The following is a 27080-nucleotide window of genomic DNA, read 5'->3' on the forward strand; positions in this document are numbered from 1 at the left end:
GGGGGGTCGGCGGCGGCGGTTGAGTACGGGAGGGGTGCGGGGGGTCGGTGGCGGCGGTTGAGTAGGGGTATTGAGGGTGCGGGGGGTCGGCGGCGGCGACCGGTGGACCGGGGGGGTGCTCGGCGGTGAGTGGGACCGGATCTGGCGAGGTGGGATAGCGATCGAGATGGAGGGGGATCGAGATCGAGTGTCCATGAAATTTAAAAATATTCATGATAGTTCAAAAAGTTCCCATGAAATACAATCGAGAAATGAAGGCTACGATTTAATTAAATACAATCTTCTTTCCCTTCTTTTTCGCAAATGGAGTTCTTCTGTGGAACGGACGTCCTTTAGGTAGGGTGGTCCTGCTTCTTCTTGTGGTGTATGCTGCTACTTCATCATTGTCGTCATGTTCGATCCTCGGGTCGCCGTACTTGTCGAAGTCTTGCTCATTGGCTACTCCATCCAATCCGATGATCTTCCTTTTGCCTCTCCTCACGACAACACGACTCGGCTTTGACGGGTCGGTAATGAAGAAGCATTGGTCCACTTGGGAAGCCAGTACCCATGGCTCATTTTTCGCGGTGACGTTTGCGCCCGTGGTCTTGGATTTGGCTTCGGGTATAACCATGGTGGTGAAATACCGGTCTTCTTTTAGGACGCTCTTGGCCCATCTGACACGGAACATCGGGACCTTCTCTCCAGCGTAGCTCAGCTCCCAGATCTCCTTGATCCTTCCGTAGTATATGTCCTTGTCGTTATCGGTGTAGGATTCCATCGTTACCCCGGAGTTCTGATAACCATCGCTCTTCATGTCCTTGGCCTTGGTGTAGAATGTGTAGCCGTTGATATCGTATGCCTCATAGGTCATCAGGTTGTGCTCGGCGCCCTGTGACAAGGCGAATATGAGTTGTTCTTCCACGGAAGAATCCTCATGTAAAGGGTACGACAGAAGCTTCTGCTTGAACCAACACGTGAAACATGAGTTGTGCTCTTTGAGTATATCTCCGTCCGTCCTCTGTTGGCCTCGGTCATTGTACGTCTTCTTAATAAAGGTTTTGTGCTCTACCACCCAAGGATCGACCACATCTATGTGTTGTAGCGTGACTAGGTTTGCTCTTTCAAAGTCGGCGAGTCGACCCTCGAAGTCGACATGCATTTCGCGGCGACCCTCACGGTGACCCCATCCAGCACGCCTGCCGAGGTGCCTGTTGACAGGCAGACCAACGGGGTTCTCGATGCCTAGATAATTCGTGCAGTAGGAGATGCACTCTTCGGTCAGAAAGCCCCTGGCTATGCTTCCCTCTGGACGTGACATGTTGCGAACGTATCCTTTGATGACACCATTCATCCTTTCGAACGGCATCATGCTGTGCAGGAACGTCGGCCCGAGTTGGATGATATCCTCCACTATATGGACCAGCAGATGCACCATAGCATCGAAGAATGCGGGCGAGAAGTACATCTCAAGCTCGCATAGTATCACCACGATCTCTTCCTGTAGCCTTCTGAGTTGCCTCACGCCAATCGACTTCCGAGAGATGACGTCGAAGAAGTTGCATAGGCCAAATAGCGTTTCACGGACGTGCGCGTCCATGATCCCACGGATTGCAACTGGAAGTATCTACGTCATCAGCACGTGACAGTCATGAGACTTCATCCCCCTGAACTTCTGCTTGGCTGGGTCTAGGTATCTGCTTATCTTCCCCGCGTAACCGTAAGGAAGTTTTACTCCTAGGAGGCAGGTGAAAAACTTCTCGATCTCCTCCTGACTTAGAGTGAAACACGCGGGAGGTAGTCATTTCCGGTCTTCTTGGCCTTTTTGCCTTTGCGACAACTTTCTGTGTCCTGCTTCGCCTCATCATCATCATCATCATCATCATCATCATCATCATCCTCATCATCATCATCATATATAGCGTGAAGCTCCTGCCTGATGCCCATTAATTTCAAGTCTGCCCTTGCTTTCGGCCCATCTTTGGTCCTCTCTGGCATGTTGAGCAGGGTACCAAGCAGACTCTCGCACACGTTCTTCGTGATATGCATGACATCAAGGCTGTGAGGCACACGGTGGATCTTCCAGTACGGCAAGTCCCAGAAAACAGACCTTGTTTTCCATACCTTCAGCAGCGGCTCTGGCGCCTTTCGCTTCTTTCCCGGCTCTGGCAACTTTTGCTTCTTTCCCGGCAGTGGGCAGTCTTTCCAATTTTTCAACAGCTTGTCTATTTCCTCGCCGCTCCTCGTACACGGGCGTTTTCGGGGTTCGGTTTCACCATCGAATAGATCCTTGCGTTTCCTCCACGGGTCATCGTCGCGAAGCCACCTTCGATGTCCCATGAACACGGTTTTCGAAGACCCAGGATCTCTATCTAGCTGGCGATACGTTGTGTCATCCATGCACCTTACGCATCCAGAAAATCCATGGACTACCTGCCCCGCAAGATATCCGTAACCGAGATAGTCGTGCACCGTCGTGAGCAGTGCGGCTCTCATAGGGAAATATTCTTTCACTGCGGCGTCCCACGTATTGGCTGGCGTTTTCCACAGCGTGTCAAGCTCCTCTTTCAGTAGCCCCAGATACAGATTGATGTCGTTCCCTGGTTGTTTCGGCCCTTCAATTAGCATACTCATGTGAATGTACTTCCTCTTCATGCACAACCAAGGGGGAAGGTTGTACATCCACACAAACACAGGCCAGGTGCTATGTGTGCTTCTCTGGCTGCCAAACGGATTGACTCCATCGGTGCTCGCGCCCAGCACGATGTTCCTTGGATCGTTCCCAAATTCTGGGTATTCGAAGTTCAACGCTTGCCACTGGCTCGCATCCTTAGGGTGACTCAGCATCTTGTCTTTTTTATCTATCTCCGGATCATTTGCGTCATCTTCTCGCTTCTTCTCCTCCCTATCCGCGTGCCAACGCAGGAGCTTTGCTACCTTAGGGTCCGCGAAATACCACTGCAGAAGAGGAGTGATCGGAAAGTACCACACCACTTTTCGAGGAGCTTTCTTCCTCTTCTTGTATCGAGTGACACCGCACACCAGACATATGGTAGACTCCGCGTGCTCGTCCTGATAAATGATGCAATTGTTCATGCACACATGGTATTTCACGTGCGGTAAATCCAGAGGACACACGATTTTCTTCGCCTCCTCCAAACTGGTCGGGCACTTGTTCCCCTTGGGAAGACGTTCGTGCCAGAATGACATGTTCTCGTCGAAGCATGCGTCTGTCATTTTGTGTTTTACCTTCATCTCCAGAGCCATGAGCGTTACTTTCAGGCGGGTATCCTCGGGCCTGCATCCTTCATACAATGGAGTAACCGCGTCTAACTCAAGTTGATCCATCTTGGCTTTGTCTCGGGCGGCAGCTCTTGCGTTATCCGTCTGCTTGAGAAGCAGCTCTTGAATATGAGGGTCCTGCACCCAGCCCATCGATGGTCCAGCGTCATCTGCTCCACCGGCATCATCATCATGTCCTGCATCTTCTACATGATGACTGTGTACAGCATCACCGTCGTGATCATCTCCTGGGGATTCTTCGTCTTCTCGCCCGCTCGAGCCGCGGTGGTTGTCTTGCTGCCCTTCCTCATTTCTTGCCCGGCCCCCATGGACGACTTCGTAGTCATCTTCATCACCTTGCCACCGATAGCCATCCATGAAACCACGCAAGAGCAGGTGGTCCCGCACCTGCCCGGAATCCGGGTCCGCAATAAGGCTCTTCAGCTTGCATCTTCGACACGGACATCTTATCTCCGTCTCGTTCTTTTGAAGCATCTCGGCCTTCGCGGACCTCAAAAACCTATTCACGATGCCTTCGGTCATCGTGCGGACCATGGTCGCCTGCGGGGTAGAGCAAAACGATATTTTAGAACCAAGAAAAAATTTGGCATGACTTTCCCTAAAAATAGGACCAAAAAGAATGCTTAATGACAAAATTCTCGCCGAAACGGAAATGATCAACATTCCGGCAAAATATTGGCAACTATTGCATTTCAAATACCGGTACACCTCCAAACACAAACACATATGCAACACCACAAACATATGCAACACCACGAACATACATAGATCTAGCTAGGCCATAAAAAGTGCATGTGCACATTGTTGTAGGGAGAACAACATAAATATAGCTTCCCCCCTTACTTACCTATCAAAACAAGGTAACTTAACCACTTAATTTGAATGAATCTATGGTGGAAATGAGGTGAAAAAGAGGAGGCACCCGAGACAAGGAGGAGGCGATGGAGAGAATGAAGTGGGGAGAAAGTGAGTGTGGGAGGAGAGGCTGTCCAAAATATCTTGTTGCTGCCCACTTACTAATGGCACACCAACCACAAATGCGCCATTAGTAATCCAGGTTACTAATGGCGCACCCCCTGGTGGTGCGCCATTAGTAGTTTTGCAAAAAAAACATACTAATGGCGCACTCCCCCACGGTGCGCCATTACTAGTTTAAACTAGTAATGGCGCACCGCGTGTGAGTGCGCCATTAGTAGTTTTGCAAAAAAAGGAATAAAAAAATAATTAAAAAAACAACATTAGTGGCGCACTTTTTGACAGGTGCGCCATTACTAGTTACAACTAGTAATGGCGCACTTCCTATGGATGCGCCATTAGTATGTTTGGACAGGCGCACTAGTTCAAAAAAAATTGATACTAATGGCGCACCATGGGCCAGGTGCGCCATTAGTAGTTTCAACACTAATGGCGCGTCAGAAGGTGGTGCGCCATTAGTATATACTAATGGCGCACCACTTGTCTGGTGCGCCATTAGTGTCAATCCCATCTATAGCCCTTTTTCTAGTAGTGTCTTGTCCATCCCTGGCCAAGGATGGTTTTTTAGGATAATGTTGTGACAAATATAATGGCAGCATGTTCGGTTGTGGAATTACTTACCACGTTATCTGGATGGATGCAATCGAGGCCTGCATCCTCTGTTGTGTCCGGACACTTTATTCGTGATCCAAAGAATAATTGATACATCCCTTTGAGTGCCATGCCGAAGAAGTGCTGCACAGTTTGCGGTCCTTCCGGGTTGAACTCCCACGGATGGAGAGGTCGACGTTGGCATGGTAGGACCTGACGAACTAGCATTACTTTGATTACTTTGACAAGACTGATGTCCTTCTTGATGAGATCTTGAATGTGGCTTTGCAATGTCCGCACATCATCAACCGATCCCTAGTCCAGCCCCTTGTTGACCCATGACGCAAGCTGTGGCGGAGGAGCGGAGCAAAAGGCAGGGGCGGCCGCCCACTTTCTACCTCAGGGTGCTGTGATGTAAAACCACTCCCGTTGCCATAGGTTAGAAACTTCCGGGAAGGAACCCTTTGGCCATGAAAAATCGACACCTTTGCTTATTATGGCACCTCCGCACTCCACGCGTCACCCGTCGATCATCTTTGGCTTCACATTGAAAGTCTTGAGCCATAAGCCGAAGTGTGGGGTAATGCGGAGGAAGGCCTCACACACAACGATGAATGTCGAGATGTGAAGGAAGGAATCTGGGGCTAGATCATGAAAATCTAGCCTGTAATAGAACATGAGCCCTCTAACAAAGGGATGAAGACTGAAGCCTAGCCCTCGAAGGAAGTAGGAGATGAATACGACACTCTCGTTGGGTTCGGGAGTAGGAATAACCTGCCCTAGAGCAGGAAGCCGGTGAAGGATTTTGGCGGTCAAGTACCTAGCCTCCCTAAGCTTCTTGATGTCCTCCTCCGTGACAGAAGAGGCCATCCACCTGCCTTGAAGGCTGGCTCCGTACATGGCTGGAGGTCTGAAGCGCTTGGAATGAGCCTAGGGTGTTGGAACTCGAGGTAGGGGAAGGGAAGGATCAAGCGTGGAAAGAAAAGGACGGGTCTTGACCTCTTTATAAAGGGGATGAATGTCAAGCGTCCTCTGCGCGGCCGTTTGGAACTTGCGTAATCCAAGGAGTCGTACTAATAGAACGGTTGGGTTGCCCATGCCTGTATTGATGAGAATCCCGTGATTAGGGGACATGATCTCTGCTTTTACAAGACGTGCCAATGAAACCGCCTCGCGAAACATGTAGTGGCAGGTTGGAAAAACGGTTTGAATAATAACTGGGCCACGGCATGATGTCATGCTATGGACAAGTTGTCAGCAGATTAGACTCGTGGAAAATTGTACTCTCTACGGTGGTATGTGGAATTTTGTTTTGCAGAGCCAAACACGATTCTTGTGTTCAAGATCTACTTTGGAGTATTCAGAGAAGGAACCCGCCTTGTAATGCCAAAGACAATCTGCGCGCCGGACTCATCGTCATTGAAGCCTGGTTCAGGGGCTACTGAGGGAGTCCTGGATAAGGGGGTCCTCGGATAGCCGGACTATATGCTTATGCCGGATTATTGGACTATGAAGATACAAGATTGAAGACTCTGTCCCGTGTCCGGGTGGGACTCTCCTTTGCGTGGAAGGCAAGCTTGGCAATTTGGATATGTAGATTCCCTTCTCTGTAACCGACTCTGTGTAACCCTATCCCCCTCCAGTGTCTATATAAACCAGAGGGTTTAGTCCGTAGGACAACAACAATCAGAATCATAGGCTAACTTCTAGGGTTTAGCCTCTACGATCTCGTGGTAGATCAACTCTTGTAATACTCATATCATCAAGATCAATCAAGCAGGAAGTAGGGTATTACCTCCATAGAGAGGGCCCGAACCTGGGTAAACATCGTGTCCCCCGCCTCCTGTTACCATTAGCCTTAGACGCACAGTTCGGGACCCCCTACCCGAGATCCGCCGGTTTTGATTCTGACAGTGCCCCCCTGAACTTGTCCCTTCCTCGTGGCTCCTTAGGTCTTCTCCCGAACCTTCCTGGGTCCTTTCTGGTCCAGAAAATTAATCCAAAGTTTTTTCTCGGCTTGGACTCTATTTGATATTGATTTTTCTGAAGAGCCAAAAACAAGCAAAAAACAGCAACTGGCACTAGGCACTAGGTTAATAGGTGATTCCCCAAAAATGATATAATTGCATATAAAACATCCAAGATTGATACTATAATAGCATGGAAAAAACAAAAAAAATATAGATACATTGGAGACCTATCAATCACCACACCACTTATTCTACGTAAATAAGTATAATACAATAACACACGACATCTTGGACCTACTACAATCATAGTTTGAAGAGAAGTTCGCTGAATCAAAATTAACATACTTCTAGTTGAATGTACACACCCAAGTTCTTGCAATTCACCACCTGTTGTTTCCCTTCTGGCGCTTCCAGTGCCTCGAAGATCCTTCGTCATTGTTTTCATAGGGGCAGATTCGTTCCCTCAATGGTGGTTGGAGAAGGTGACAACGCCCGTCCTTAATGATTCAAATCCTACGGTACAACTCGTAGCTAACATACCCGTCTTTTGCCGCATATTGGTGCTTGTCCCTTGGGAATGATTCTTCACGTTCTTGTATGATGGGTCAATCATGGATGCTACAAGGTCACCCATGTAGTCCCTTTCACCGCCACCTTTGATGTGGAATTACTCTTGGATGTCCACATGGTGTTCGTTTGGAATCATGATCCATGCACGATCAAGCATGATCTTGTTGTCCCTTGTGTACATGCTAGCGAAAGTTGTCAATTTGCGTTGTAGGAACTGATCCAACACCTGGCACCACACAAACTTTCAATAGTGGTAGACGAGGACATGCTCGCGCATTGTGAGTTGAAGGACGGTGACCCCTTGTCATCTGTAACTGCTCGAATGTGTGTACTCGAGGTCGAGGCCAACGAACTTGTTCTTATCCTCCTAGAGCCATTGCTTGTACATGGCGATGACTCGCTCCACAATCCTAGGCTCCTCGGTGTACACGACCTCCAGCATGGTTGTGCCATGGGCAGTGATGTGGTGGGTCTCCATTGTTAGTTTCTTGTTGTCCATGGTTGCAGAGAGGCGGTGGGGGTTTGTGGTGGACGACAAGGAATGACTAAGGAAGAAGGTGCACATGGATGCGGTAAAAGGAATGTGATCGTCAATTTCTCGTGCAAGAAAGGTAACCGACCAGAGCAGTTTCGACATATCCTGGCGCTTCTAGGGTGCAAGGGAATCAGGCGTCTGTTTGAACAAGAAAAATTAGGTGGGTTCGAGCAATATATTTTGTACCGCGTCGACATTGCATGCTCGACATGCCTGCGTTGTGCATGGTCATGATATGGCACACTCCACTTGTTTTGTTTAAAGGATATCTCAAATTATGATGTGACAACTGGCACCCCAAAATTTAATTTGTAACCGGACATGACACTTGACATGATGAACTTCCTTTATTCAAGATACCTGCACAAACAAAATGTATATGCATTGCAAACCAATTGGGATCACCTTACATATGAAATGAACATCCCAACACATGAACATTTACCCATCAATTGTACATAAGCAAAAATAAAATGTAAAATGCAGATACTTTTTTGAACATTCACCTATGGAGGCACCTTTCAACAAGCTCATAGTAGAAGCTCAAAGTATGACATGACAACCAAGCACGCGCACTAGAATGTGTAAACAGTACACTTCACATGATAAACAAACAAAATGATTGTGCATTTCAAACCTCTTGGTTTCATCTTAAATATGTGAGGAACATGGTACCACATGAACACATATTGCCATGATTAGAATAATAGAAGCAAATAAATTGTCAAATACAGATAGTTTTATGACCAATCAACTATGGGCGATATATGACACCATGCATAAGCTAAGCTTGTTTGTACACCGAAAGTCCATTATGTGATGTAAACAATGAATAGTACCATTTTTAAAAATTCACTTGGCTAAGTGCTTCGAATCATGATTGCAAGCATGTTCAAATTCATGCTCTCTCAAATTCTTCTGATAGTGGTACCTTGCCATGTGCAAAGTATAATCTGAATGTGTGATGTGACAATCGGCACCGGCGAGCTTGAATTTGTAAAGAACCGCGACACACTCACATGAGGAAAGTGCTTTCTTCAAGTGACATGCACGAACAAAATGACTGTGCATTGCAAACCTATTAGTCTCACCTTAAATAAACCAAGGAAGACGGCACCAACTGAAGACATTACAAAGCAAATTAGAACTAACATTTATGCGATGAACATGGTGTCACATGAACTACGGTTTCATTTTGTTCATATGAACCTTGCCTCCCCCACTAAGCGTTCCCTCCAATTTTCCCTTCCCTTCACTTGTTTTTTTAGGAAACCTCCACTCATTTTTGAACTACCTGCTGCTACTTGTGAGCCGCGTTGGGGTTTCCTCGAAGAGGAGAGGATGAAGCAGTATAGTAGAGATAAGTATTTCCCTTATTTAAGAACCAAGATTAACAATCCAGTAGGGGAACCATGCAGAACCTCATTAGCAGCACCTACACACACATAAGTAAATACTTGTACCCAACGCAAACAAGGGGGTTGTCAATCCCCTCAGCGGTTACTTGCAAGAATCAAATATCGTAGTGGTAGACAAATAAATAAATTGCAAAATAAAATAAAAATGAATAAAAGTGCAGCAAGGTATTTTTGGATTTTATATATGAGAAAAGTATTCCTGAGGGCCATAATTTTCACTAGAGGCTTCTCTCTCGAGCACATAAAGCACGGTGGGTGAATAAATTGTTGTTGGGCAATTGATAAAAAATTCCATAGTTATGACGATATTCACAGCAATGAGCATGTATATAGGCATCACGTATGTGACAAGTAGACCGAGTCCTACCTGCATCTGTTTCTATTACTCCACTCATCGACCGCTATCCAGCATGCTTCTAGGGTATTAAGTTAATAAAAATAGAGCAACGCCATAAGGAAGATGACATGATGTAGACAAAGTAAACCCAAGCAATATGAATAAACCCCATCTTTTTATCCTTAATGACAACAATACAAACCCTTGTCATGTCCTTTTGTGACTGGGATTGAGCACCGCAAGATTGAACCCATCACAAAGCACCTCTTCCATTGCAAGAAAAAAACAATCTAGTTAGCCAAACTAAATGGATAGATCGAGAGAAATACAATTCTATAATAATCATGCATAAGAGAATTTAGAGAAGACACAATTAATATTCATTAATAATTTGACCATATACCAACAATTCATCAGATCCCAACAAACACACTGCAAAAGAAGATTACATCAAATAGAACTCCAAGAACATCGAGGAGAACATTGTATTGAAGATCAAAGAGAGAGAAGAAGCCATCTAGATACTAGCTATGGACCTGTAGGTCTACGGTAAACTACTCATGCATCATTGGAAGGGCGGAAATGTTGATGTAGAAGCCCTCCGCGATTGATTCCCCCTCCGACAGAGTACCCGAAAAGGCCTCCAGATGGACCGCTGAAGAATAGAAACTTGTTGTGGCGGAAAATGTATTTCGGGTGGCTCTCTAGTGTATTGGGAATATGTGGGAATTTATAGAGGCGGAATTAGGTCAAGACGTGCCATGAGAGGCGCACAAGCCTGGAGGGCACGCCCCCACCTAGGGTGCGCCCCTGGCTTGTCGCTTCCTCGTGACTCCCCAGGTCTCTCCCGATCCTTCATGGGTCCCTTCGGTCCAAAAAAAATTAATCCAAATTTTTTTCTCCATTTGGACTCCGTTTGATATTGATTTTCTAAAAAGCCAAAAACAAGCAAAAAAACAACAACTAGCACTGGGCACTAGGTTAATAGGCTAGTCCCAAAAAATGATATAATCTTTGCATATAAAACAACCAAGATTGATAGTATAATAATGGCATGGCACAATCAAAAATTATAGATACATTGGAGATGTATCACCTGCGCACCTCGTGAGCTTGTCGCTCCCTCGTAGCTCTTCAGGTCTTCTCCTGAAACTTTGTGGATCCCTTCTGGTCCAAAAAATCATTGTAAAGTTTCATCGTGTTTGGACTCCGTTTAGTATTAATTTTCTGAAAAGGCAAAAAAGCAAAAAATAGCCACTGGCACTAGGCACTAGGTTAATAGGTTAGTCCCAACAATTGATATAAAATAGGATATAAAACATCCGCGATTGATAGTATAATAACTTGGAACAATAAAAAATTATTGATACGTTGGGGACGTATCAAGCATCCCCAAGCTTAATTCTTGCTCGTCCTCGACTAGGTAAATGATAAAACAGATTTTTTTTAATGTGGAATGCTACCTAACATGTCTATCTTGAAAATTTTCTTTTATGGTATGATATTTAGTACCGAATGATTCAATGCAATAGCCTATAGTTTTACATAAATAATTAATACTCTGTCATACTAACAAACAGTCATGCCTTTCAAAATATAAATGCTAAAGGATGCTATCCCTAGAAAATCATACAGGCTTGTCATGCTCCATCTTCTTAACACAAAGTATAAATCATGCACTACCCTGGTATCAGCCAAGCAATTGGTTCATACTTTTTAATGTGCTTCAACTTTTTCAACCCCCACACAATACATGAGCGCAAGCCATGGATATAGCATATGGGTGGAATAGACTGCGGTGGTAGAGACAATTTAAGGAAGACAAAAAAGGAGAAAGTCTCACATCAACGCGGCTAATCAACGAGCTATGGAGATGCCCATCAATTGGTGTGAATGCAAGGAGTAGGGCTTGCCATGCAACGAATGCACTAGGAGCTATAAGTGTATGAAAGCTCAAAATGAAAACTAAGTGGGTGTGCATTGATACGTCTCCAACATATCTATAATTTTTTATTGTTCCATGCTATTATAGTATCAATCTTGGATGTTTTATATACAAATACAAGCAATTATATATCATTTATTGGGACTAACCTATTAACTTAGTGCCATGTGCCAGTTGCTATTTTTGCCAGTTTTTGGTTTTTCAGAATATCAGTACCAAACGAAGTACAAATGCCATGAAACTTTTTGTAGATTTTTCTGGACAAAAGAGACCCTGAAAGCTTCGGGAGAGGGCCAGAATATGGAGTAGCCCACAAGGTACCAGGGCGCCCCCAAGGGGTAGGCACGCCCTGGTGGCTGGTGGGGGCCATGTTCACCCTTCTGACCTAGTTCCACCTCTATAAATCTCTAAAATCGGGAAACCAACAAAGAGCCACCCGAAATACTTTTTCCGCCACCGCAAGTTCCTGTTCTCGATAGATACCATCTGGGGCCTTTTCTGGCACTCTACTGGAGGAGGAATCAACCACAGAGGGGTTCTACATAAACCTTGTTGCCCCTCCGATGATGTGTGAGTAGTTTACAGTAGATCTACATGTCCATAGCTAGTGTCTAGATGGCTTCTTCTCCCTCTTTGATCTTCAATACAATGTTCTACTCGATGTTCTTGGTGTCTATTTGATGTAATACTTTTTGCAGTGTGTTCATTGGGATCCGATGAATTGTGTGTTTATGATCATATTATCTACAAATATTATTTGAGTCTTCTCTGAACTCTATTACATATGATTATTATATATTTGTATTTCATACGATCATTTGATTTGGTTTGTCCAATTAGATTGATTTTTCTTGCAATGCGAAAGATGCTTTGTGATGGGTTCGATCTTGCGGTGCTCAATCCTAGTGACAGAAAGGGACATGACACGTATTTGTATTGTTGCCATTGATAATAAAAAGATGGGATTTATTCATATTAATTGAGTTAACATTGTCTACATCATGTCATCTGGCTTAAGGCGTTACTCCGTTCTTTATGAACTTAATATTCTAGATGCACGCTGGATAGCTGCCGATGGGTGGAGTAATTGTAGTAGATGGAGGCAGGAGTCGATCTACTTGTCTCATACGTGATGCCTATATACAGGATCATTGCCTTAGATATCATTATTATTATTCACTTCTATATCAATTGGCCAACAATAATTTGTTTACCCATTGTATGCTATCTTCAAGAGAGAAGCCTCTAATGAAAAGTATGGCCCCGGGTCTATCTAAATCATATATTAAAATCCAAAAATATATTGCTTCACTTTTATTTACTTCACTTTATTTTGTGTTTTTATCTATCTATCTACCACTACGATATCTCATCATTACAATTAACCGCCCAGGGATTGACAACCCCTTGTTTGCGTTTGGTGCAACTATATGTTATTTTGTGTGTAGGTGCTGCTAACAAGTTGTTGCGTGGTTCTCCTACTAGATTGATAACCTTGGTTTCTAACCAAGGTAAATACCTACCTCTACTGTGCTGCATCATCCCTTCCTCTTTGGGGACAAAACCAACGCAGCTTACAAGTGGAATCAAAGGAAATATCCGGCGTCGTTGCCGAGGAGACATCATCAACATCTATCAAGTACCATCGCATAAACTTTCAACTCCTTGCATTTACTTTATTTGCCATTTGCCTCTCGTTTTCATCTCCCCCACTTCTAAAATGTTTTCACAAAAACACAAAAATATTTTTTGTTTGCCTTTTTGCTTGTTTGCTTGCTTTTTTTCCTTTATGTATTAACACACCAAAAACAGAAAAAGAACAAGAAAAGTAAAGACATATGGATCCTCATCCACTTGCCAATCTTTTCAAAAGATCTAATTATGTTGAACCAATTGCTAGTGAGTTGAGTGCGCTAGATTTTCTTTATGAATTTTTGCTTGAAGATCGTGAACCTGAAAATTGTGATGAAGTGTTCAAAGAAGAAATTTATAAATTGGTTCACGATAGCTCCTTAAATGAAAAGCATGATTGCAATGATGTTATCATAAATTCTATTAATGTCAATTGTGCTAATAATATGCAAAACTATGAGCTTGGGGATGGTAATTTTATTATATCCACTACTTATTGCAATGATCATGATTGGGGTGATAATGGCTCTTATGATCTTTAAAATTTATTTAAGCCTCATGATGAATATGCTATTGATAATAATGTTTGCACGGTCTGGGAGAGTGTGAACTTTAGGTAAAAAGAATCCCACATATTTGGATAGTGTTCAATCTTATGAAATGTTTGATAAAAGTGGGTTTGGAGAGGTCATGACTTAGTTGATGTTAATCCCACTATCCTGGAAGATTATAAAACTTTTATGCATATGGATCATGAAGAGAAAATTTTATATGATAGCTATATTGTTAAATTTGATTATGATCCTACATGTAATTATTATGAGATAGGAAAATATGGTTGTAGAAATTTTCATGTTACTAAATTACCACTCGTTATGTTGAGATTGCTATTGTTTATTTCTTGTTCCTTGCATATGCTAGTTTTTGCTTGCCTTGATAATTTCTTTGCTTATAAATACCTATGCATAGGAAGTATGTTAGACTTAAACTGTTCTTCACATGCTACATGATGCTCTCTTTTTTGCTTCAATTCTTGTTTTTCATGAGAGCATCAATAAAATCTTAAGCCTATGTTAATGGCTATAAAGAAAGAGCTTGTTGGGAGACAACCCAATACTTAGCTTTCCTGTTTTTTTCTGGGTGCACACAATTATTCTACTTTTATGGTTGTGTTTTTGTGTTTTAATTAGTGTTTATGCCAAGTAAAGTCTTTGCAATAATTTGGATGGTAGTTGCTTTGATTATGAGCAGAAACAGAAACTTTTGCCCCAATAACAAAATTATATAAATTCACTAGAACGTGATAAAATTCTGAATTTTTTACACATGATTTATATATAAATTTTCCACGTGGTCCTAATATTTCTGAATTTGTGGAGTTACAAAAGTATGGTCATTGTTCGAATTACTACAGACTGTTCTGTTTTTGACAGATTCTGTTTTCGTTGCGTTGTTTGCTTGTTTTGATGAATCTATGGATTGTATCGGGGGTGGGGGAGGGTATAAGTCATGGTGAAGTTAGAATACAGTAGGTATAATGCAATAATATAATATGAACTGGTTTACAACACTACTTAAAGTGGCGATTTGCTTTGTTATACTAATGGATCTCATGAAGGTTTTGTTGTGTTTGGTGTGCTAAAGTTTTCAATTTGTGAGTGAGATCATGATGGATGAAGGAATAAGGAGTGGAAAGAGCCTAAGCTTGGGGATGCCCCGGAAGGCAACCCCTCTTTCTTCTACCAACCATCAGTAATATTACTTGGAGCTATATTTTTATTCGTCACATGATATGAGTTTTGCTTAGAGCATCGTGTATTATATGAGTCTTCGTTTGCTTTTTAGTTTGTCACTATCATCCTTGTTGGATACACCTATTTGAGAGGGACACACATTTTTTGTGATTCATTAGAATACTCTATGTGCTTCACTTATATCTTTTGAGCTAGGCAGTTGCTCTAGTGCTTCAAATATATCTTTTAGAGCACAACGGTGATTATATTTTGAAGAAATAGATGAACTCTCATGCTTCACTTATATTAGTTTGAGAGTTTATAATAGTAATGGTAATATACACAAGATATGAATTTGGTCCTAATATTATGGATATTCAAGAGGGATATAATAAAAACTTTCATGTAGATCACTGAATATGATAAGTTTAATTCCTTGCAATAGTTTTGCGATATGAAGATGATAACATGTGAGTTATGCTAGCAAGTAATTGTGATTTAGTAATAATATGGTTGTTAAGGTTTTTGATTCCCTGTGCATTCATGTAAAGTCAATAGTTATGCAACGAAGTTATATCCTACTTATGGTGCATTATTCTGTGTTAGTTATTCTCAATGCATGTTTATGACCATTTTTGTTTTCTGGTTGGTTGCTTCTCAATCTATTTGCTAGCCTCCATTTGTACTAAGCGGGAATGCTGCTTGTGCATCCAATTCCTTAAACCTAAAGTTGTGCCAAATGAGTCCACTATACCTACCTATATGCGGTATTTACATGCTGTTCCAAGTAAATGTGCATGTGCCAACTCTAATCATTCAAAAAAATATCTGTTTTGTGTGCCCGTACTGCTCATAAAGCGGTAGGGGGTGGTTAATATCTTTCATGCTAGATGGATTATTCTCATGACGAGTGTTTATTCACTTGTCATTGCATGAGAAAGTGGCAGGTAATAGGGATGCGCAGTCCCGCAATGAATTAAAATGGGGAAAAAATGACCCCCCTTGGAAAATTGAATGTTTGGAAGGCACCCGTGGATACGGCTAGCCATGGATTGTGAAAGAATGGTGGAGGGGGAGTAAACTTTATTTTCTATTTGGGAACCGCCTATAATGTGTCTAGCATCGGAGATATTGGAAACTTTCAGTCGTGACATTGACAGGAAAAGCAAGACTCTCAAAAGTAATTTATCTCTGTTTTAAACTTTGAGCTCTGGCACCTCTGTAAATCTCTGCTTTCCTCTGCGAAGGGCCTATCTATTTTACTTTTATGTAATTTTATTTTTTATTTTGAGTCTACTCCTTCTCTTATAAGCACCAACTTTAGAGCACTATCATCATACTTGTGCATTGGATGTAGTTAATGTTGAGTATGTTTCATGAATGGATCAATGATTGAGCATAATGGGCTAGGGATAACTTTCTTTAGCATTGATATTTTGAAAGACATGGTTGTTTGTTAGTATGCTTGAGTATTTATATCTTTATGTCAAACTATAGACTATTGCTTTGAATCACCTGAATCCAAATATTTAAGCCACAAAAGAAAGATTACATGATGAATAGCATTCCACATCAAAAATTACGTTTATATCATTTACCTAATCGAGGACGAGCAGGAATTAAGCTTGGGGATTCTTGATACGTTTCCAACATATCTATAAGTTTTGATTTTGCATGCTATTACAGTATCAACCTTGGATGTATTATAAGCAATTACAAGCAGTTATATATCATTTTTTCAGACTAACCTATTAACTTAGTTCCAAGTGCCAGTTGTCTTTTTTGTCCATTTTTGTTTTTTCAGAATATCAGTACCAAAAAAAATCCAAATGCCATGAAACTTTTTGGAGATTTTTTCTGGACAAAAGAGACCCTGGAAGCTTCGGGAGAGGACCAGAAGAGGAAGGAGTAGCCCACAAGGAACCAGGGTGCGCCCAGGGGGTAGGTGCACCCTAGTGGCTTGTGGGGCCCATGTTCACCCTTTTGACCTAACTCCACCTCTATAATTTCTCGAAAATCAGGACAGCAATAGAGAGCCACCCGAAATACTTTTTCACTGCCGCAAGTTCTGTTCTCGAGAATCCCATCTGGTGCTTTTTCTGGCACTCTGCCAGAGGGGAAATCAACCACGGATGGGTTCTACGTCAACCTTGCTGCCCCTCCGATGATGTGTGAGTAGTTTACCATAGACCTACCGGTCCATGGCTAGTAGCTAGATGGCTTCTTCTCTCTCTCTCTCTTTGATCTTCAATACAATGTTCCCCTTGATGTTCTTGGAGATCTATTCGATGTAATACTTTTTGCGGTGTGTTTGTTGGGATCCGATGAATTGTGATTTTAGGATAAGATTATTTACGAATATTTTTTGAGTCTTCTATGAACTCTTTTATGCATAATTATTATAGCTTTGTATTTCTCTCTCATCTATTGATTTGGTTTGGCCAACTAGATCGATTTTTCTTGCAATGGGAGATGTGTTTTGTGATGACTTCGATCTTGCGGTGCACAATCCCAGTGACAGAAAGGGACATGACACATATTTGTATCATTGCCATTAAGGAAAAAAGATGGGTTTTATTCATATTTATTGGGTCTACTTTGTCTACATCATGTCATCTTGCTTAAGGCGTTACTCCGTTCTTTATGAACTTAATACTCTAGATGCATGACGGATAGCGGTCGATCGGTGGAGTAATAGTAGTAGATGCAGGTAGGAGTCGGTCTACTTGTCTCGGACGTGATGCCTATACATGATCATTGCCTTAGATATCGTCATGATTATTTGATTTTCTACCAATTGCCCAATAGTAATTTGTTTACCCACCGTATGCTATCTTCAAGAGAGAAGCCTCTAGTGAAAACTATGCCCCCCGGGTCTATCTAAATCATATATTAAAATCCAAAAATATATTGCTGCACTTTTATTTACTTTACTTTATTTTGTGTTTTTATCTATCTATCTACCACTACGAGATTTGATCCTTGCAATTAACCGCCGAGGGATTGACAACCCTTTGTTTGCGTTAGGTGCAAGTATTTCTTATTTTGTGTGTAGGTGCTGCTAACAAGTTGTTGCATGGTTCTCCTATTGGATTGATAACCTTGGTTTCTAACCGAGGGAAATACCTACCTCTACTGGATTGCATCATCCCTTCCTCTTTGTGGACAAAATCAACACAACTTACAAGTGGAATGAAAGGAAATTTCTTGCACCGTTGCCGGGGAGACTTCATCAACATCTATCATGCATCCAACTTGCTTGCTCTAGAAGACCTCAAGCATTCGAGGAAGCCCATCATTGGAATATACAAGGTAAGTACTATAATGAAAAATTCCCTCCAGTATATGAAAGTGACTATATAGGAGACTCTCTATATGAAAAATATGGTGCTACTTTGAAGCACAAGTGTGGAAAAAGATAGTGACATTGCCCCTTTTCTCTTTTTCTCTCATTTTTCGTTGGGCTCTTTGTTGCCTTTTTTCCTGGGCTCTTTTTGGCCTCTCTTTATTTTATTTTATTTACTCACTAGTACCATGCTCTAATAATGAATAATGGTGATCATCACACTTCTATTTACTTATAACTCAAAATTACAACTTGGTACTAGAACACAATATGACTCTTTATGAATGCATCTGGCAGTGTACCAGGATGTGCAATGAGCATAACATGCATAAAAATGATGAATGGTGGCTAAATCACAAATCCTATGTCAGCTATATGATCATGCAAAGCAATATGACAATGATGATGTGTGTCATAAGAACGGAACGGTGGAAGTTGCATGGAAATATATGTCAGAATGGCTATGGATATTTGGTGGCTGTTTTGAGGAAGATGTAAGGAGGCTTATGTGTGATAGAGCATATCATATCACGGGTTTGGATGCACCGGCAAAGTTTGCACCACATCTCGATGTGAGAAAGGGCAATGCACGGTACCGAAGAGGCTAACAAATTGCGGAAATGTGAGAGTGCGAGTAATCCATGGACTCACATTAGTCATAAATAACTCATATACTTATTGCGAAAGTCTATTAGCGCTCGAAGAAAAGTACTACTGCGTATGCCCCTAGAGGGGACACTGGTACCCGTCGGTCCTATACAAACGGTTTTTGACCCCTTTGCATGACATCATTTGGAACCGTCGCCAAGTGAGTGTGGGCGATAGGGGGTCCTTCCCACACGACCCAGAAACCGTCGGGAATATGCCCTCCTGGCACACACGCTCGACAAAATGAGGTCATGTGCAACCGGCGAGCGCTCAAATACGGTTATAGGTACAGTAGTGCTAAAAAATATAATTATACATGTGAAATCATTTACGATCGTAAGTACATCCCACACAGTCAGTCCCCACTAAACCTTTCCATTCGTATGTACATTCCACACAGTCCATCCAAGGAATAAGTTCCCGTTAGTATGTACATCACACACAGTTAATCCAAGAAGTACCAAACGTTTGAGATGCGCACAACATCACAAACAGCCTATAATTTCGAAGCGTGTGTGATAAGGTGACTATCACAAACATTTAATAAGAAAGAACTGTGTGTGATGCTATTGTTAATCGCACACGTTTTTTCTTGGCTGATCGTGTGTGCAGTGGAGATTGATGGCGCACGTTTTTTCTTGGCTGTTCATGTGTGCAGTGCAGATTGATCACACACGTAGCAGATCCTAGAAACATGTCTGATCCCCATGTCTATCATAGATGTTTCGCTTTCGCCAACCGCGTGCAGTGTAATCCCTGATTAATCTGCAATTAGTCCCTAATTTAAAAATCATATGTTTTGAATTTGATAGTAGGCAATCACTTATTTCATATACAACCATGTTTATTACAAATATACGTTCAACCACGAATGCATAATTCGATGCACAGGTACATATACTGAAGAACTACACAAGCACCAAGTAAAGAATGAGGAACCACAGTTGTACTAAAGACTGTAAAGAGAGAGGCGAAAGACATTCTGGTTGCTGGAGAAGCTGAAGCGGAATGCCCATATTGTGCCCTCCTCCATGCGTAATGCGCGCATGACTCTAGGCCAACCCCTTGTGATGGCTGCCCGTCCATCCTTCATTGTCTTCATTATGACTTCTCGATGCTCATTGTAGTCTGGATGAAATACTTTAACATTCATTGCGTGTCCACCAATCATGTACTTTGCGAGGTAATCTTGAGTGAACTGCTTCGGGAACCACTGCGAACAAAAAAGATTCAGAAATTGTTGTCTAACAACTCATTATGGGCAGTAAAAGGAGAAGGTTGTAGAGTTTGTAGTTACCATCCTACAACTCATTGTTGTGTTGGATAGAGCATAAACAAATAATTTGCTTTCCACCATTTGTATCTTTTTGCTAATAATCCTTATCAGTTTCCTCACTTGATGCTTGTTCATGAATATCTCATTGCCCCATACGCAAAAAGGGTCGATGCGTGGAACTTTGCCAAGGGCATATGTACCTACAAGCAACAAGTCAATATTAGAAGCTAACAAGTGTCCAGGCCTGGATCTATATGCACTACATTATGGAACGATGGGGCAGTACAAGCCGAGGGATGAAGCTAACCTTGGCGGAAAATGGTGGCCACTCTCGTTCTTGTCCTACATAAGTAGTGGAAAGGCATGATAAGTACAGCAACCTTAACATCAAACAAATATAGCAAAGTTAAACAATATCATCTCCAAATGATAGCTTGAATGTGTTGGTTTCAGCATGCTGTTAAAGCATATATAAAATGGAAGGCAATGTTACCAACAGCAGGCTTACCAGCCATCAAATATTGCAATTCAAACTGATATTGTTGAAAATGAATAGAACGTAGGTAATGCTTAAACATCACTGGAAAAATGTGTAAAACTGAAATAAAGGGCATGTGTTAACTACATCAGACATAACTGGAACCAAATATAGCCATTCAAACTAGTATTGATGCAGTCGAGTGGCATAGTTCTGACTTGCACATAATGAACAACACATTGTGAATGACTGAAATAAACAAGGCATAAATGATCAGTATAACAACCAAATAAAGCCATTGAAAACTGGACAGAGTCTCACTGCAACCAACCTAACAAGCAAATACAGATAAACAGGGCATATGCTTGAAAATTGAAAAAACGCTCACTGCAACCAACCTAACAACCAAATACAGATAAACAAGGCATCTGCTTGAAAACTAGACAAATGCTAAAAAAAGCAACCTAACAACCAAATATAGATAAACAAGCTGCTTGATAACTGGACAAATGCTCACTTCAACCAAACTAAGAACCAAATACTTATAAACAAGGCATCGGCTCGGTAACTGGAAAAATGCTCACTGCAACCAACCTAACAACCAAATACAGATAAACAAGGCAACTACTCACTATAAACAATCAAATATAGCCATTCGTGAAACTGAAGTGGAAAATTCATACTTAAACATCACATATCCCTATTGAACAATACACTTCTGCATAACTGAAATAACTAAACACGACACAGTTATAGCACCACACGACAAATGCTACTACAACAAAGGGTACGGGTTGGCAAGCTAGAAATTGTAATATTTGCTGATAGGATGTTACCTCACATTTCATGGATGGGCTGTTTCACCTTGGAAGAACCTTTGTGGGTGCCCTCCTCGTGGTCGTCGTCGTGGTTGATGAGATCTGACTTGGCAATTGAGGATCCCAAGCCGCCGCCATAGAACATGTCCTTCAGAAATGACAAAATGGGCTCGATGGCGTATAAGGATCGCAAATCCTTGACCGCTTGGCGGAGGAGATCAGCGACAGGGCCGTCAAAGAGATCGACGACTGTTGAACCAGAGGGGTTGGGGATGGACCACGTAACCTGTGACATGGGTCGTGTGAAGCCGTCGCTGTCGACGAGCTTGATCTCACAGCCAGATTTCTCGAGATATAGTAATACGCAAGACCGCTGACATGAAGCCTTTGACATGGCAACATAGTCAAAGTCTTCGCCGGCTTCCGCAGGGACGTGTTGCTCCGGGACCGATAGGTCAGCGCGAACAGCGGCCACCTCGCCAACATCCGCCGGAGAGGCCATGATAAACCTCTTCTTGGCCGAACGCTCATCAGGCTCCCAGGGATACGTGGTCGAGCTTAGGCCGCGACATTCTGGAGCAGGGGATGTGGATCTGGTGGGGAGGGACACCGCAGGCTTCATTTAAAAACTCAGGGGAGTAGCGCGATGGTATGGGAATCGCTGGGTAACCTGAACTATATTATCTAAGCTAGGAGGAACGGGAAGATAGGCATGGGTTGGCGGCGGCGCCGGCGGCGGCCGCGAGGTAGGGTTCGAGGGAGTGAGGGGCGGATGGGGGACTGTGGAGGGAGGGGGGATGGTGGTGTTTGAGGATACACCGCGGCTATTGAAAATTTTAGTAATGGTGGGTGGAGAGGGTGGTGGACGAGGGAGGGCGACGGTTCAAATGCCTCGGCTACTGCAATTTTATTATAAGGTCGGTGCTGGAGGAGTGTGGGCGGCGGTTGAAGTATGACGGCTACTAAAATTTGGGTAAAGGAATTGATGTGGGGCGGGACTGCCCAAGATCGCGCACGGTCCATTAAGAATATGCGTGTATGATAATAAGGAAAAGTGGCGGAAGCGCCAATTTTTGAAATGCTCAAGGCGGGTAGTTTGTTTTTATATTTCTAGCTAGCTGGTCTATCGCACATGTTCATCCTAATTTCTAAATAAACTTACCCGCCTTTAGCTTGCGCAGCCGTGGTGATTTTACACCGCACTTGCATCGCACACGGTTAAGCCAGTACCTCCAACAATTGCTCGTGCTTGCGCAGTCATGGTGATTTTACAGCGCACTTGCATTGCACACGGTTAAGCTAGTACCTGCACCATTTGCTCGCGCTTGCGCAGTCGTGGCAATTTTACAGCACACTTGCATCGCACATGGTTAAGCCAGTACCTGCATCATTTGCTCGCGCTTGCGCAGTCATGGTGATTTTACAACGCACTTGCATTGCACACGGTTAAGCCAGTACCTGCACCATTTGCTCGTGCTTGCGCAGTCGTGGTGATTTTACAGCACACTTGCATCGCACATGGTTAAGCCAGTACCTGCATCATTTGCTGACGCTTGCGAAGTCGTGGTGATTTTACAGCAAAAAAATAACCATAAAAACATAGTCTACAAATTAGCAAAACAAGGATCCCAAGCTTGAGATATGCAACTTCCCACCGGGTTACCCATCCTTGGACTACTCCAGCCCGAGCACGCTTAACTTCTGCGTTCTATTCGACTAGGCTAGCGGATGGGAAGCTGCCCCTTGCTGATAGGAATTGCCTCCTTGCCATTAAGGCGTTTCACACTGGTCACCCTATGGGACCTACTCCCTCCTATCACACACTTTTGTGCTTTTAGAAACTGTGTGCGATATTTACATGGCCGGTGTGTCGCCGCCTAGCCTTCAATGAGCATTGACACTGGTAGCGGGAAACCGATGGGAGAAGAGGCGGGAAACCGATGAGAGGAGTGGCAGGAAACGGTAGTTTGTTTAGAAAACATAGAAGAGAAGGAAGCATGAGCTAGCACGACGCATGCACACAGTGCTTACCCATGTACTGCATGTGCTTTCGAAATGGCTGAGGGTTGCCGTTCGATCTGGGAGCATCCAATGGTGCATATGTATGATCTGTGGGGTTTGGATTCTGGCCAATCAGAACGCACGACTCAGAGCGCGCGCGCAGCAGGGGGAGGGGGGCATCGGCCATGGTTTTGTAGGCACACGGCTTTCGTGAGTGAACGTTGTGCTATTAGAGAACATTTTGTGAGAAGAATCTCGGTTTTTAAATCCCAGTATATCTAAAACTCAACCGAAAATCGTGAAACTTGGCATGGTGTCACGACATGGCACATATATGTCGAGGAATTTTTTTCATCCATTTTGGCGCAAGTTTTATGACAAGCCTCTTACAAACTTGAGCTTCTCTCAAAGAAATCCTCGTGGTTCTGATAGGGAAATGTGTCCCCCTTGTGGGGGAAACAATAATCACTGCCTCTTTTCTCCTTATATTTTCTTCTACCGACAACATGGAACGACAAGATATCCGTGCTAAAATTTAAACTTATTCAGGGATCATTTGGCCTTTTTATACACTAATTGAGTTCCCTAGGAATTTATTATCCATAATTCAATTCTGAACCTCAAATACATGATCCAGATCACTAAAATGGCTAGAAAAATTATACATGCATGTGTCCTTGGGTGCATGTTCAGGTCTTATGCCAGGAACGGGAACGAACTACAACTGTACCAACGTCCTTGCACGTCCTCAAACATTTGGAATCTTGGTTTTTAAATCCCCGTAAATCCTAAACTCACCAAAAAGTCATGAAAGTAGGCATGGTGTCACGTCATGGTACATATATGTCATGGTACATATATGTCATGGTAAAAACATTCTCCAATTTGGGCCAAGCTTTATTACAAACCTCTTACAAACCGGAGTTTCTCTCCAAGAAGCCTCGTGGTTCTGATAGGGAACGTGTTCCTCTTGTTGTCAAAACATAATCGCTGCCTCTTTTCGCCTTGTATTTTCTTCTATGGGCAACATTTAGCGACAAGATATCCGTGCTGAAATTTAAACTTATTCAGGGTTCATTTGGCCTTTTTATACACTAATTGAGTTTCCTAGGCATTTAATGTCCATAATTCATCTAAACTTCAAATACATACTCCAGTTCACCAAAATGACTAGAAAAATTATACATGTGTCCTTGGGTGCATGTTTAGGTCCCATGCAAGGAATGGGAACAAATTACAACCGTACCGACATCCTGGATCGTCCTCAAACATTTGGAATCCCGGTTTTTAAATCCTCGTAAATCCAAAATTCACCAGAAAGTCATGAAAGTAGGTATGGTGTCACGTCATGGCACATATATGTCATGGTAAAAACATTGTCCAATTTGGGCCAAGCTTTATTACAAACCTCTTACAACTGGAGCTTCTCTCAAAGAAGCCTCGTGGTTCCGATAGGGAAATATGTTCCCCTTGTTGTCAAAACATAATCACTGCCTCTTTTCATCTTGTATTTTCCTCTACGGGCAACATGGAACGACATGATATCCATGCTAAAATTTATACTTATTCATGGTTCGTTTGGCCTTTTTATACACTAATTGAGTTTCCTAGGCATTTAATGTCAAGAATTCAAATCTGAACTACAAATACATGCTCTAATTCACCAAAATGGGTAGAAAAATTATACATGTGTCCTTGGGTGCATGTTTAGGTTCCATGCCAGGAATGGGAACGAATTACAACCTGACCGGGCGTCCTGGCTCGTCCTCAAACATTTGGAATCTCGGTTTTTAAATCCCCATAATGATGCAAAACTCACTAGAAAGTCTTAAAAGGTGGCAGGTGTCACGTCATGGCACATATATGTCGTGGTAAAAACATTGCCAATGTGGGCTAAGCTTTATTACAAACCTCTTACAAACCGGAGCCTATCGCAAGAACCCTCGTGGTTTCGATAGGGAAATGTGTCCCCTTGTGGGCCAAATGATAATTGCTTCCTCTTCTAGCCTCCTATTTTCTTCTACACGCAACACGGAACAACGAGGGTTCGTGCTAAACTTTGAAATTATTCAGGGTTCGTTTGACCCTTTTTATTCATTAATTGTGTTTTCTAGGCATTTCGTGTCCATAATTCAAATCTGAACTACAAATACATGCTCTAGTGCACCAAAATGGATAGAAAAAAGTGCATGTGTGTCCTTGGGGTGCATGTTTAGGTCCCATGGAGGGAATGGAATGAATTCAACCGTCTCGACGTCCTGCCTTGGCCACAAATAGTGCGAATCTCGGTTTATAAATCTCTGTAAATCCAAAACTCACCAGGAAATCATGAAACTTGGCAGGGTGTCACTACATATAATTGGCCAATTTGGGCGAAGCTATATTACAAGCCTCTTACAAATCAAAGCTTCTCGCAACCCTCGTGCTTTTGGTGGGCGATCGTTGCCTCTTCAAGCCTTGAACTTTGTTTTCTACAGGCAAGATAGAATAACAGGAGTGTCGTGCCGAAATTTGAAACTGTTTAGGGTTCATTTGGCCATTGTATATATTACTAATTAAGTTCCCTACGCATTAAATGTAGTCCATAATTCAAATTTGAACTACAAGCACATGCTCCAGTGAAGCAAAATGGGTGGGAAATTGTACATGTGTCATTGGGTGCATGTTTAGGTCTCATTTAAGGAATGGGAATGAATTACAAACTTGTCATCATCCTGAAACATTGAGAATCTCGGTTTTTAAATCCTAGTAGATCAAAAACTCACCCAAAAAACATGAAACTTGGCATTGTTTCATGACATGGCACATATATGCCGTGGTAAAGAAATCGTCTAGTTTGAGAAGAGGCGCACACATTAGTAGCCAACGAAGTCCTTTTTGAAACAATAAGCTGGCACGTTAATATCACAAACGGTTGTATTATATGAAATGTGTCAATATTTAACCATACTAAGTGGTGTGCATGCAACTATTTGATTAGACGGGACGAGCACGAGAAGTCTGTCGTGCAGGCTCGACGGGACGTGTGCAAGCAGTCCGCCGTGCAGGCTCGACGGGAGGTGTGCATCCTGTCCACCTCGCAGGCTCGACGGGACACGTGCGAGCAGCAAGGCCACCCATGCTCACTGGGAAGCAAGCTCTTTGACCTCCATGCACCAGCTGCCGCCCGCCTCGCTCAAAACTTCTCCATTAATGGGTTAATTAAATTGCCTGGACGGAGGCTTTTTGAGGGCTGGGCGGAGGGTGTTTGGTTGTGATCCCATGGAAGCATTTGCTTTGTTCGTGTTTTCAACTCGTATTCCGGCCTAACTTAAATTGCAACATAGGGCAATGGATAATACGATGACAAATAAAATGGCAACGAATAGTATGGAGACAAATTTACAATGGCACAGATAATATTGTCTTACATATTCTGGATAATTTTAAATGCCACATGCGGCAAAGCCCGGAAGACACGGGGGCAAGAGAAGAAGGAAATCGCAGACAACGACCTAGATCGCTATTGTATCTACTCTTCGATGG

The sequence above is a fragment of the Triticum dicoccoides genome, chromosome 1B (assembly GCF_002162155.2).
Source record: "Triticum dicoccoides isolate Atlit2015 ecotype Zavitan chromosome 1B, WEW_v2.0, whole genome shotgun sequence".
In the NCBI taxonomy this organism is placed as follows: domain Eukaryota; kingdom Viridiplantae; phylum Streptophyta; class Magnoliopsida; order Poales; family Poaceae; genus Triticum; species Triticum dicoccoides.